Here is a 10,437-nt window from a genome sequence, read left to right on the forward strand (position 1 = left end):
CTGGGGCTTGAACTCAGGGGCTGAATGTTGTCCCTGAGCTTTTTTGCTCAAGGCTAAGCTCTACTACTTCAGCCACAGCTCCACTTTCACTGTGCGTGCATGTGTGCGTGTATGTCTGTCTGTGTGTGATTAATTGGAGGTAAAAGACACACACACACACATACACACACACTCTCTCTCCTGCCCAGGCTGGCTTTGAACCGTGATCTTCTGATCTCAGCCTCCAGAGTAGCTAGGATGACAGGTGTGAGCCACCTGTGCCTGGCTCCATGTGTAGCTTTGAGATCCCTTCCTATTCAGACCCGCGTCTTCCATTAGCCCAGTCCGTTCTTTTTTTTTTTGGCCAGTCCTGGGCCTTGGACTCAGGGCCTGAGCACCATCCCTAGCTTCTTCCTGCTCAAGGCTAGCACTCTGCCACCTGAGCCACAGCGCCCCTTCTGGCTGTTTTCCATATATGTGGTGCTGGGGAATCGAACTGAGAGCTTCATGTGTAGGAGGCAAGCACTCTTGCCACTAGGCCATATTCCCAGCCCCCCAAGTCCCATTCTTAATGAGTGCTTCTTCCAGGCTCCTGCCTTAGTCCAGGCCTGCCTCTGACCTGTGAGATCCCACCATTGTTTCTGGTTGTCATCTCTTCCTTTGACAAACCTCCCCCACACAGTGAAGCCGCGGAACTATGTCCCCACAGCCTCTCAGAGTGACCACTCAGCATCCTGCCTTCAGCATATGCTGCCGGCCATCTTGGATCCCAGCCTCAATATTCTCAACTGCCAAGTGGGGGCGCTAGTAGCCACTCAGTTGAGGTGCTTGGGAAATGCTAGTGGGGCTTGGTCAGTGCTCCCAAAGTAAAGCCACATACTTAGCTGTACTTTCCTTCACCCACCTGGCCTGGTTCAAGCCCCATACTTTCCTGGAGAGCCCAGGAGACAACTTCCTATAGGGTGGGAATTGACCTGCCTGTCTCTTACCTGCAGCTCCCATCATCCTATTCCAACACAGAACTGGGGACTTGTAGAGATCCCACTAGCAAGAAACTTGCTGGATGAATGGTGGGGTCTATCAGCCCCTTCCTTTCCCTAGTCCTGTGGTTTCCACATGGAATTATCTTTGACCTTCAGAAACATCCTCATTGCCATCTATAACCTTGCCTGCACTTACATTCTGGCCTCAGAGCAGACTTTTGGTAATTTTGATCCTGTCTTGCCCTGCTTTAGGAGCTGACCAGTGACCAAAAGACAACAAGTGGGGCTGGGGATATAGCCTAGTGGCAAGAGTGCCTGCCTCGGATACACGAGGCCCTAGGTTCGATTCCCCAGCACCACATATACAGAAAACGGCCAGAAGCGGCGCTGTGGCTCAAGTGGCGGAGTGCTAGCCTTAAGCGGGAAGAAGCCAGGGACAGTGCTCAGGCCCTGAGTCCAATGCCCAGGACTGGCCAAAAAAAAAAAAAAAAAGACAACAAGCTGTTGAAGCCCAGGAAGGAATGGCTGGTAAAAAATGTAAGCGTTTAGAAGAGAGTGCTAATTAGTAACTAGAAGAAAGGCCAGGAGCTAACTTCTGCCAAATCATGTCTATAGTCCTAGCTGGTCAGGAGGCTGAGATCTGAGGATCATGGTTCGAGGCCAGCCCAGGCAAGAAGTCTGTGAGACTCTTATTTCCAATGAACCACCAAAAAGCCAGAAGTGGAGCTGTGTCTCAAGTGGTAGAACACTAGCCTGGAGTGAAAAAGCTAAGGGATAGCACCCAGGTCCTGAGTTTAAGCCAATGAACCACCAGAAAAGTGAAGTGGCTCTGTGGCTCAAAGTGGCAGGTAGAACATTAGCCTTGAGCAAAAGAGCTCAAGAACAGTGCTCAGGCCTCTAGTTCAAGCTCCATGACTGACAATAATAAAGTTTATACAGTGCTTTTCACTTTAAAGAACTGGCCTCTATTTTATTCTGTCAATGTTTTAAGAATTTTTGTTGGGGGCTGGGGATATGGCCTAGTGGCAAGAGTGCTTGCCTCCTACACATGAAGCTCTCGGTTCGATTCCCCAGCACCAAATATACAGAAAATGGCCAGAAGTGGCGCTGTGGCTCAAGTGGCAGAGTGCTAGCCTAGAGCAAAAAGAAGCCAGGGACAGTGCTCAGGCCCTGAGTTCAAGCCCCAGGACTGGCAAAAAAAAAAAAAAAAAGAAAGAAAGAAAGAAGACTCTTTAACTTCCAGCCACAGGTGACCCACAAGATAGAGGAAGCAAGCAAATCTCATCCTCAGCTCTTGACTGCTCTGCACAGATGACTCTGAAATGGCGGCTGAGGTGGGGAAAGACTGACTGGTCAAACTACTGCAAAAGGGAACAAGAGAGACTGGAGATCCCACAATGTGAAATAAAATAAATAAATAAATAAAAGAATTTTTGTTGCTGCTGGAGATTGGATAAAGGGCATCACGCATTCCAGCTACCAAAAGTAAATCTTAGCCTAGAATTATGGATGAGCGTTAGTCTATCCACAGCAGCCCAGGGGTAGTTGTGAGAGGGGTGGGCCCCGGGCCTTCCAAGGGGCTAGCCCCTCAAAAGCAGTGACATCATTCATGGAAGCCGGGCTCTGACTTCTGCCCAGCATCCAGTCTGTCCCTCTGTGCTACACCCACGTGGCCTGGTCCTGGAAGCCATCAGTCCCACCTGCCAGCCCTCCCCTGACCAGCACGCAGGAGCCTTGGGTTATCATCACCAAAGAAAGTGCTGGCGAGCTGGGAATGTGGCCTAGCAGTAGAGTGCTTGCCTCACATGCATGAAGCCCTGGGTTCGATTCCTCACCATCACATTAACAGAAAAAAGCCAGAAATGGCGCTCCGGCTCAAGTGGTAGAGTGCTAGCCTTGAGCAAAAAGAAGCCAGGGACACTGCTCAGGCCCTGAGTTCAAGCCCCAGGACTGGCAAAAAAAAAAAAAAAAAGTGCAGGCTATCCCATCCCTGCTAGGGACCTTAAAGAGCAGCTGTGCTCTCAGTAGCTCAGCACCTCCAGGTCCGACTGAGCTGTTAATATGACAGGCATGGAAAAGTATGCGAAGACCTCATTCTTTCACCCATCCATTTATTTATTCCATAAATATTTATCTAACACATACACCATGCCTGGCCCTGAGCTGGCTCAAGGAATAAGACAGAAATGACTGCTCGTATGATAGCAGAAAGAAACTGTAAAGGAGCTGAGTATGGCAGTACATGCTTGTAAGTCCAGCACGGAGGAGGCTGAGGCCAGCCTGGGCTATATAAAGAGACCTTGAGAAAAGAAGAAGGAGCAGAAGAAAAGGAGAGCAGAGATGTTGTAGAAACTAAGTGGGAGAGCTAGGAATGAAGCTTAGTGGTAGAGTGCTTGCCTAGCATGCATGACGCCTTGGGTTCAATTCCTCAGTACCACATACACAGAAAAAAACTAGAAGTGGTGCTGTGGCGCAAGTGGTAGAGTGCTGGCCAGGAGCAAAAAGAAGCCAGGGACAGGGCCCAGGACTGGAAAAAAAAAAAGGAAACTAAATGGGAGAGTGATTCACTTTATATGGAACTGTCTAAGAAGTCCACTTTGAGTTGAAAGAAGGACAGGTGACTAGAAATAGTCTAGAAAGAAGAAAGACTTGCCAGGCATCCATGGCTCAGTCTTGTAATCCTAGCTACCCAGGAAGCTAAGATCTGAGGGTTCAAAGCCAGCCTCCAGCAGGAAAGGCCGAGTCTCTTAACGCCAATTAACCAGCAGAAAAATTTTAAGTGGCCCTGTGGCTCAAAGTGGTAGAATGCGAGCCTTGGGCAAAAAAAGCTAAGGGACAAAGCTCAGGGACAGCTCCCAGGCCCTGAGTTCAACTCATACAACTGACCAAAAAGAAAAAAGAAGAAGAAAGACTCTGTGAGAAGGCCCTTACAGTGGAAAATTTGGAATGTTTGCAGAAATGGCATACAACATCTTTTTCCTAATACGAGCTGGACAAATTAAAAAAAAAAATCAGGAGCTGGAGATTTAGCTAAGTGGAAATGTACTTCCCAGCCAAGTGCAAAGCCCCGAGTTTAGCCCTCAGTTCTGCAATAAATGAATGAATGAATGAATAAAATCAAAGTTGGGCATGGCAGTGCCTCAACTGTAATACCAGTGCTCAGGAAACTGAGGTAAGAGGAACAAGCAAAGTCAAGGCCAGCAGCTTGGCTTACAGAGTAAGACCCTGTCTCAAAGAGACCAAAAGGAAGAAAAACCCAAGAAAAGAAAGATCATATGCCTTTCTGCTTCAAGCCAAGATCAAACCAACAGAAATAATCCACCCAGCCCCCACCACCACCCCATCAAAAAAAAAAAAATCAAACAGCCTCATGCCTATAATCCTAGCTACTCAAGAGGCTGCTGAGATTCTGAGGACCAGGATTCGAAGCCAGCCTGAGTAGGAAAGTCCATGATATATATATATATATATACACATAAAAGCTCAGGGACAGCACCTAGGCCCCTGAGTTCAAGCCCCAGGACTGACCAAAAAAAAAAAAAAAAAAAAAAAAAAAGCCCTAAGACTCAGGAAACAAAGAAGGTAGATTCAATAATATTCCAACTCACTCCTGGTTTCCAGATCAGAGCCCAGGCAGAGTCTGGCAATGTCCCTGTATGGAAAATAGGAGCCCAGGAGCCTGGGGGAATGTATGTGGCGTGTGTTCAATGCAGAAAACCAAACCAGACAGAGCTGGACAGTGGTAATTTCTCAGCTATTCAGCTCAGTGCAGGTAGACAGAAGCTGTGGAGGGGAAGAACCATCTAAGCCTCAATCATTTGAGCTACAAATCTACTTCTGGATTGTGTTTTCGGTAGCTAATTGGAGGTAAGAGTCTTTTGGAGGGCTGGGAAGGTGGCTTAGTGGTAGAGTGCTTGTCTAGCACACTTGAAGTCCTGGGTTCGATTCCTCAGTACCACATAAACAGCAAAAGTTGGAAGTGGCCCTGTGTCTCAAGTGGTAGAGTGCTTGCCTTGAGCAAAAAGCTCAGAGATAGTGCCCAGGCCCTGAGTTCAAGCCCCAGGACTAGCCAAAACAAAACAAAACAAAAAACAAACAAAAAAAACTCATGGCCTTTCCTGCTTGGGCTGACTTTGAACAGAGATCCTGAGAGCTAGCCTCCTGAGTAGCTGGGGTCACAGTTGTGAGCTACTAGTGTCTGGCTTCTTCTTCTTTTTTTTTTTTTTTTTAGACAGGATCTCGTTAAATATTCCAAGCTGGCCTGGAACTCAGATCCTCTGGCCTCCAAACTACAGAGAACTGAGGCATGGTAAGCCACATCCAGCCTAAAATGACCCGAACAATCTCCCAACTGGAAGGGCTAACCTAGAGCCTTTATCTGATAGTGCCTTCCTGCCTGAGTTCCAGTGCTCCTTTTCACAAAGGGCTGATCCTTGCCTGATAACTTCCCCTGATCCTTGCCTGATAACTTCCCCTGATCCAGAGTCAAAATCCCATCAGGGTTGTCTCTGGTGCTCCTTACCATCCAGTACCATCCACCGGGGCAGTGTCTCTCATACTTACTCGTGAGCCTCACTTTTCTTTTAATCGCGGCCTCCTGAATCACAGGTGTGCACCAGTGGGGCACTTTTCTATTCTGTAATTACAAGCTGGCATTTTAACTCCTCAGGACAGGACCTTGTCCTTTTTCCCTCCTGAGATCTCTTGCAGCTAAAAGGGTGGAGCTTAAATGACAAGCATCAAGAAAATCAACCTCAGAACCATCTATCCCTTGAGCCTCAAGTTCACCCTCCCTGCTTTTTGTTGTTTGTTGTTGGCCATGGGGCTAGGGCTTGAACTTTGAGCCTGGGGACTGTTCCCTGAGCTTTTCAGCTCAAGGCAAGTGCTCTACCATTTGAGCCACAGTGTCACTTCTGATTTTCTGGTGGTTAATTGGAGATAAAGAGTCTCACGGGCTTTTCTGGTTGGGCTGGCTTTGAACCATGATCCTCAGTCTCAGCCTCCTGATTAGCTAGGATTACAAGCATGAGCCACTGGCCCCTGGCTGCTTTTGGGTTTTTGTTTGTTTTTACTGGTTCTTGGGGTTTGAACTTCACAACACTGTGCCCTCCTTTAGCTTTTGCACTCAGGCATTTTTGGCTTTTTGGTGGCTATTTAGAGGTAAGAGGCTTTAAGGATTTTTCTGCTTGTGTGGGCCTCCAACCAAAATCCTCCAGGTCTCAGCCTCCTGAGTAGCTAGGATTACAAGTGTGAGCCACCGGCTCTTGGCCCCATCTATCTTTCTATTGGCCAGGTTTTCCTGAAGGTAAGAAAGCTGGAGTCCAGAATACAGGGCTCTAGAGACCCAGCATTCTAGGACAGCAGCATGTCTCAGGACTACAGCCACCTGACTCTTTTCCCTAACCCTAAGGATGAAATACCAGCATAGGAGAGGGTGTAATACCAGGATTAACTGTAATACCAGCTACTCAAGAAGCTCATGGTCCAGGCTGGCCTGAGAAAAAAAAGCAGGAGACTCTGGTCATAGCTCAAGGGGTAGATTGCCAATCGACTAAGCATGAATTCAAAATTCTAGCATGGTAAGAACAAAACAACCACAAGATCCTAAAAAGTGATGTATTAAAGAATAGTGTATATACAGGAAATCAAAGAGAAAGGGGCCACATCAGCACCTCATAATACTGAAGCCTTAGGAATAGCCCAGTTGCAACCTTGTAGAAACAAGGTTTATTGGACACTACTAGTGGAAAGGGCCATGCTCTCCCAAGTCCTTGCTGCAGGTGAAGGGAGTCTGCTCCCTCAGTGGAGTTTATGGGTACTTCCTGGAGTCAGAAAGCTATTATCCATTTCCAAGCAGGACTGGTGTACACACACACACACACACACACACACACACACACACACACACACACACGCAAAAAAGACAGACAAAAAGGAAGGAAGGAGAAAGAAAGATAAAAGACCATGAACCATTCTGTAAATCCTACCTACTCAGGAGGCTGAGATTTGAGGACTTTAATTTGAAGCCAGCTGGGGCAAGCAACATAGTCTTGTCTCCAATTAACCACTGAAACGCTGGATGGGAAGAGTGTGGCTTAAGTGGTAGTGTTAGCCTTGAGTGGAAAAGCTCAGGGTCAGTGTCCAGTCCTTAAGTTCAAGCCTTAGTAACCCGGGGGGGGGGGGCAGAAAGAAAAGGTATTCCCAACTGGGCACTGGTGGCTCACGCCTGTAATCTTAGCTATTCAGGAGGCTGAGATCTGAGGATCGGGGTCCAAAGCCAGCCTGGGCGGGAAGGGCCATGAGACTCTTATCTTCAATGAATCATCAGAAAACCGATGTGATACTGTGGCTTAAGGTGGTAGAGTGCTAGCCTTGAGCATAAAGAAGCCAGGGACAGTGCTCAGGCCCTGATTTCAAGCTCCAGGACTGGCAAAAAGAAAAAAAAAAATTCCTACCCTCCCAAGCAGGCTGCCTGAGTTGTACCCACTACTCTCTCCAACCCCACCTATGGCAGCCCCAAAGATTCTCATGACCCTTCAGGGAGGAAGAAGAGTGGGGAGAAACTTTGTGTACCCTTCCCTCTCCAAGTCCCTATGGGTTTGGGGACTCTCATTTGTAGGGGGTGTGGGGGACATAGGAACCACATACTAGCTGCCTTCAAAGTGACTAAGGGCTGGCACAGACACGGGACTCCTCATAGCTGGCTGTGATGTTCCTGGATGTGACCGGCTGTAATCCCAGCACTCAGGCAGGAAGCGGAGGCAGGAGGATCTAGAGCTTGAGGCTAGCATGGACTACATACTGACATTCTGTCTAAAAAAACAAAAAGGAAAAAAGAAAAACACTGGGTACCAGTGGCTCATGCCTATAATCCTAGCTACTCGGAGGCTGAGATCTTAGTTTGAAGCCAGTCCAGACAAGAAAGTCTGTGAGAGTCTTATCTCTAACTATTGAAAAGCTGGAAGTAGATCTGTGGCTCAAATGGTAGAGCACTAGTCTTGAGTACAAAAGCTCAGGGACAGCACCCAGGCCTTGAGTTCAAGCCCCAGGGCAGACAGACAGACACAGAAAAAAAGACTTCTCATATAAATGATTGCTTATGAAGGCAAAAGAGAAAACAATTAGAAACAATGCAAATATCTACCAAGATTTATTAAATAAGTAAGAGTCAGGGAAAGGAAGGCTAATTAATCATTATCCTTCTTTTTGCAGGTCCTGGGGCTTGAACTCAGGGCCTAGGCACTGTCTTTTGCTCAAGGCATCCCTCCACCACTTGAGCCACAGGGTCACTTCTGTCTTTTGGGGAGTAGTTTATTATTGATAAGCCTTTCATATACTTTCCTACCCAGGCTGACCTCCAATGCGATCCTCAGATCTCAGCCTCCTGAGGATTATAGGTGTGAACCACTGGCGCTTGGCTCTTTTTTTTTTAAGTGCTGAGGATTGAACTCAGGGTCTTAATTATTAAAAATTGAACCCATGGGCCAGTGGCTCACACCAGTAACCCTAGCCACTCAGGAGGCTGAGATCTGAAGACCATGATTTGAAGCCAACCAGGGCAGGAAAGTCTGTAAGACTCTTATCTCCAATTAACTACCAAAAAGCCCATGGACAGCACCCAGGTCCTGAGTTCAAGCCCCAGGGCTCATGTGCAGGCAGGAGCACAGACTCACAAGATGGACACCAGCTATCACAAGGTATAAACTCACTTTATCTCTCTTCGGTACTAGGGAAGGAGTTCAAGGCCAGCACTAGACAGGAGCTCTACCCGGGAGTCACAACCCAGTCAACCCTGTCTTTGAAAATGCAAATTAACCACCTAGGGTCCTCCACCAGTAAAGAGGAGAGACACTGCAGGATCTTGAAGGGAGAGGAGAAAGGGGAATTCCTTTTAAGCCAATTTAGCAAAGCATGGGAGGCAGGCAGAGGAAGGAAGGCTGTGATGATAAAGTAAAATGGGTCAGGGGCCTGTGAAGAACCACGGTGGGGTACCTGAGGGCTCAGGAGATTAGTACCATCTGGAGGCGCTAGAGGTTGGAAGTACCTGGAAAACTGGGTAAAGTGAAGCAGGCATTGCGTGTTGGTAGTGCCTTGACAGGAGGCAGGGGCTACACCTAGGCTTGGCAATGGAGGGGGTGGGGTGAAAGGAAACTAGGGTACTCCTGGCCTGGCCACTAAGTATGGATCTGCGCCCAGAGTAGGGGCTCCATACTTACCCCATAAACGAACGGATACTTCCTCGGGAAAGCCGTGGCCCATCCGCAGGTCTCCGTGAAGTGGGCAGGTTAGGATGGAGAATGAGAGATGACAGGATGGCGGCGCTGGGCACACAGACGTCCGCGGCGGGGCATCCCTGTCTGACGTCTAAGATCCCAACTGGTTTCTCCAAGTCCGCCGCCGCAGGGCACCGCTTCCAGCCCACACCTAAGGGGTTGAGCCCTAGTTTGCAAGGGCGGTAAGGGCAGAAACTAGGGGGCCGATGACACCCCGACGACCCCTGAGCCCGGCCCCCCTCACCTCTCCGCAGGGACTCCTCCACGCACGGGAATGCCACGCACCCTGGTTCCCTCAGGTCACCGGGAACTCAGGGGCGCGGTGAACCCCAGTGTTTGGTCGGAACCCGCAGGTGGACAGGAGGAAAAGGGACCCGAGACCCCCACCCAAGAGTGCCAAGCTGCTGTTCCCTGCCCCCATGGGGGGGGGAGAGAGGGAGGGAGGGGAAAAGGACCGAGAGAGGGGTCCTGGGGGTGTGTGTGCGCGCGCGTGGGGGGGGTGGCCGGAGCAGCTTCCCAGGGTCCCCGGCCCGCGCGCGGGTCCCGCCCCGAGCGCACCGCGCGGCGCGGGGATGGTGGCGTCCCTGGTCCCTCCCCTCGGGGCTGGGAGCCTGAGGTCGACGAGGAAAAGTGGTTTCCTCAAGGTCATACTCGGCAGAAGCACCCGGAGGCCGAGTCTGGGCTCGGGTGTCTGCTGCCCCTCATCCCCCCCCCCCCCGCCCCAGCCCCGGCTTCGGGGGCCGCGCGCGCTGACTGCCGGCCGGCGAGGAACCGGGAGGGGACGCCGGGGTGGCGCCGAGGACTCCAGGATTTCCGATCCGGCGGCGGCGGGGGGTGGGGGGGAAGCCCCGTTCCCGACGCCTCGCCTGCCCGGGCCGCTCGCGGTGGGGGTGTGCGGGGCGGGCCGGGGCCGGGGCCGGGGTCGGGGTCGGGACCCGGGCGCGGAGCAGCCGCGTGCCTGGCACCCCGCTTGCAGCTCCCCGCCGTGGGCAGGGCCGGCGCGGCGGCGGCGGCTCCTTTAAGAAAGTTCGCGGGACGAGTTCATCAAAGTTTAAAAAGTGGTGGCCGAGAAGAGACGGAGGGGGTAGAACTGGGGGGGGGGGGACCGGCGGGAGGGAGGGGGAAGGGGTGGGGGGAGGGGGAGGGAGGGGAGGAGAGGGGCCCGGCCGGCCGGCGCGCCCCGGCCCCCGCCCCCGCCCCCG

This window comes from Perognathus longimembris, chromosome 23 (assembly GCF_023159225.1).
Source record: "Perognathus longimembris pacificus isolate PPM17 chromosome 23, ASM2315922v1, whole genome shotgun sequence".
Classification (NCBI taxonomy): Eukaryota; Metazoa; Chordata; class Mammalia; order Rodentia; family Heteromyidae; genus Perognathus; species Perognathus longimembris.